The 3,945-nt window shown below is 27.5% G+C and overlaps 1 non-coding gene across 1 annotated transcript; it reads right to left on the bottom strand.

Moving 5' to 3' along the window:
* Positions 1–530: 530 nt before the first annotated feature.
* On the bottom strand, positions 531–637 carry LOC131641316 (small nucleolar RNA R71). The gene has a single exon (XR_009295491.1). It is a non-coding gene; the product is annotated as a small nucleolar RNA R71 (small nucleolar RNA).
* Between the last annotated feature and the right edge of the window lie 3,308 nt (positions 638–3,945).

The raw sequence follows: 3,945 nt of genomic DNA, 5'->3' as shown, positions 1-3,945 counted from the left end.
AAATGAGAAATAAGACATGGATCCTAATTACACAATTGAAAGCCCAAAAATTAACATGAATAAAATTAGAAAAATAAATAATGAATATTAAAATAAAAGTTTCAAAATTAAAACAATACAATAATAAAAGGTTACTCTTTATAAAAATGAAAATAAAACTAAAAGTAAAATAATGAAAAGAGTTAGTAAGTGGGATTCGAACCTGCGACCTCTCACCTGCAAGTCTTACCTTCTTACCAGTTGTGCCAACTCATCTATTCGAAATTGAATGGCTTTTAAAAATATGTGAACATCATGTAAATATTTGTTATTTAAGAGATACGAATCGTTTAAAGTAAACTATCGTATATTTTAAATAAGCAAAATTAATTAGTGTATAATAATGCGGGCAAATTTTGGGGTATGACACCCTTCTCCCTTAGAGGTAAAGCACACGATTGGTTAGATTCCCTTCTTGCCAACTCAATAACAACTTGGGAAGACCTTAGAAGAGTGTTCCTTGCCAGATATTTTCCCCTAGCAAGACTGATGTTCTTAGAAACCTGATCACTAGATTCACTCAAAACCAAGGAGAATCACTATTTGAAGCCTGGGAGAGATATAAAGACATTTTAAGAGTCTGTCCACACCATGGCCTAGAGCAATGGTTAATCATTCACACCTACTATAATGGACTCCATTATAATACCAAAATGTCTATCGACGCTGCCGCTGGTGGTGCGTTGATGAACAAACCTTACCCTGAAGCTTGTGCCCTAATCGAAGATATGGCCAAAAACCATTACCAATGGGGATCAGAACGAGCGACAATGGAGAAGAAGGATACCCAAGGAGGAGTACATGAGATAAGTTGCATGGACATGATGCAAGCAAAAATGGACGATGTAACTCGGTGGGAGAACTGACTTTTATATTTTGTTTCGCAAACAAATATTGCAGTGAGCAAGAGTCGCCACCGACTTTTATTTTGTCCAATTATTAGGAAAGGTATAAAAGTATAGGAAAGACCTTTAAGAAAAAGAGTTTGAGTTCGGGGGGGTAAGTTATGAAAAGTGAAGGTGTTAGCACCATTTTCATCCGTAGTTATCTACGGGCTCTTAGTTTGCTTAGCTCGTTTTATTTTGTTTGAAAAGCTTGAAAAACCATAGTGTGTGTGTGTGTTAAAAAACAATTTGATTTTGAAATATGTCTGAAGAGACAATGTTGAAAAATAGAGTGCAAAAAGCATTTTTTATGTTGAGCAAGCAAACTAAAGGCTACTTACCCTATGTTTGATCTTTCCTATACTTTCTACTTTCATTTAAGGGATAAAACTAACCATACCATTTGTGGGTAGGTAGTCTTATCTATTGGACGTGTACGGGACATCGAAGGGTTATCTACGGTCGTTGAAGGCAACATAATAGAGGTACCTCTAGCAAATTCGAAGGGACGATCATCACTTTTTGTAGGCAACAATCGAGGGACGAGATCATATATTTGTAGGCAACATCGAAGGTCATCGAGGGACTTATGATCTTTGTGATGATTTTTTGAATTGAGGGACTTTTGCTAATGGTACCCCTATATTCGAGGGACACGACCATTATTTATTCGTAAGACAACCGAGAGGAGAGTACCCTAGAGGTGAGTGAGTGCAAGTGTGTTATTTTCAGATATCTTAACTTGAATTATTTGTTAGCTATGTTCAATTTTTATCTTTCCATACAATCCTAATTACTAGCAGTTAAATATGTACAGAAAATTAAAGTGCGAAAATTAAAGTTCTTACGCTATTACAGGGCTTCGGGATGGGGGTTACAAATTTAAAGAATGAGGATAAAAATTATTACAAACCTAAATGAAAAATAATAGAGAATTTCTTCACCCACCTCCTAACCTTCTTGCTCACCCCTGGTGAATTTACAACACTAGCCCTTGTTTCGGAAGTTTATTTCCGAAAAGGTACTTTTTTTTGAAAAAAATGTGTTTTCGGAAATGAACTTCCGAAAACGTGTTTTTTTTAATATAAAATATTGATTTCGGAGATGCATCTCCGAAATAAAGTTACATTTTCAGAAAATGTGGTGTTTCGGAAGTTCATCTCCGAACTCACCCCCCTTGGGAGAGGGAGGTGTTTTCGGAGATGCATATCCGAAATATTCCAAGACCAAATTGGTCTTGGAATGTTTCGGATATACACTTCCGAAATAATTGAATAATTATTAAAAAATTAAAATCAAGGTGAATCAATACAATTAATAGGTATAAAATGAAAGTGAATCAATAATTTTCTCAAGATTCTTACTTAAAATAATTTTCTCCTATTTTTAGTATTAAATAATTTCCTCTCTAATAAATCATAATTCCCTATTCTCATACATAAAATAGATTTTTCACATTTTTGTATAACTATCTAATTATACTTCATATAAAAAAAATCATAATGCTAAATATTTTTGAATTTTTTTTTAATTTTATTTAAATTTAATCATATTGAATTCACTTAATATAAATAATAAAGTTGTTTCATTTTTAAATATAATATATACAAATTCACGAAGTGTCTATAAAAAATATACAAAAACTAAATAATAATTAGCATAATAACTTTATTGTGAAAAAAAAATATAATTGTATTTTAAATAATTGTGAAATTTGTTTCAAATAATGAATACACGTTTTTTTAATTAAAAAATCACATTTTTTTCTTAATAAATAATAAAAATAATGTATTATAATTAATAATAATAATCACGTAATTTATATTAATTTTTCTTAAAAATACGTGATTTTTAATATTTATTTGTAGGAAATGTTATTTTTTATTAAATAATGATTTATCTCAATTTTAAACAAATGACAATTTTGATAATTAAGAAAAATTATATTCTACAAACTTATTTTAATTTTTAATTTTTAAATTATAAATTTTTTAATATTAATAAATAATAAACGTTATATTGAAATAAAAAAAAATCTGACCTTCTATCAAATTTTGTTATTTTTATTTAAATAAACTTATATTATATATACTTTATATACACTATAAAAATTGTTATATTTTTAAATAGTGCGTTAAAATATAAAAACTATATAAACAGTAAATATAAAAACAAACAAGGATTAATGATTAATCCAAAAATATTATATAAAGTGAACAATGAAATTGATAATATTTTGTAATTATTTTTAAACATTTTAAAAAATATTATATATATTTTTTATTTTTACATATTTGTGTGCTTATTATTCATTATTTATGCACATTTTGAGCATTATTTTTTATTCTATTTAAAATTGAAACAATTTTATTATTTACTTTAATTAATTGAATATGATTTTTTTAAAGAAAATAAAAACGTGAGTTTTGTTTTAAAATAAAAATATGTTATTTTTTTATAAAGATTAACAATTATTATAAATATATAAATAAAAAATTATAACTTATTTTGTAAGTGAAATTATTTTAATTTTGATAATTAAAATTATTTTAAATTTTAAAATTTGAATTAGGATAGAAATATATAATAACTATTATTCATAACTCATAAATTATATCAAAATATATAATTATTATTATTTATTACTCATAAATTATATCAAATTTATGATATGTGAATTAATTAATATCCTAAAATTAATTTTTGGGATTTTTTAAGATTTTTTTTGTTGTTTCGAAGATGCATCTCCGAATTAGTCAAAATCCCAATTTTTGGGATTTTTTCGGAAATGCACTTCCGAAGTCTGGAAAAATTTTGAAAAAAAAAAAATTTCGGAAATGCATTTTCGAAGCGGGGTAAAATGGGTTTTTCGCTGGGGGTGACCCCCATAGGGAGGTGGGTAAAGAAATTTTCAAATAATATATACAAAATAAAATTATAAGTGTCCGTCAAATAGGCTGATGCCTCAATGATAGTAATACCCCGTAATACCCCGCAAAACAAGAAAACGTTAGCAACATAT

This window comes from Vicia villosa, unplaced genomic scaffold, assembly GCF_029867415.1.
Source record: "Vicia villosa cultivar HV-30 ecotype Madison, WI unplaced genomic scaffold, Vvil1.0 ctg.003655F_1_1, whole genome shotgun sequence".
NCBI lineage: Eukaryota > Viridiplantae > Streptophyta > Magnoliopsida > Fabales > Fabaceae > Vicia > Vicia villosa.
This window is presented reverse-complemented; position numbering and strand designations above follow the sequence as displayed.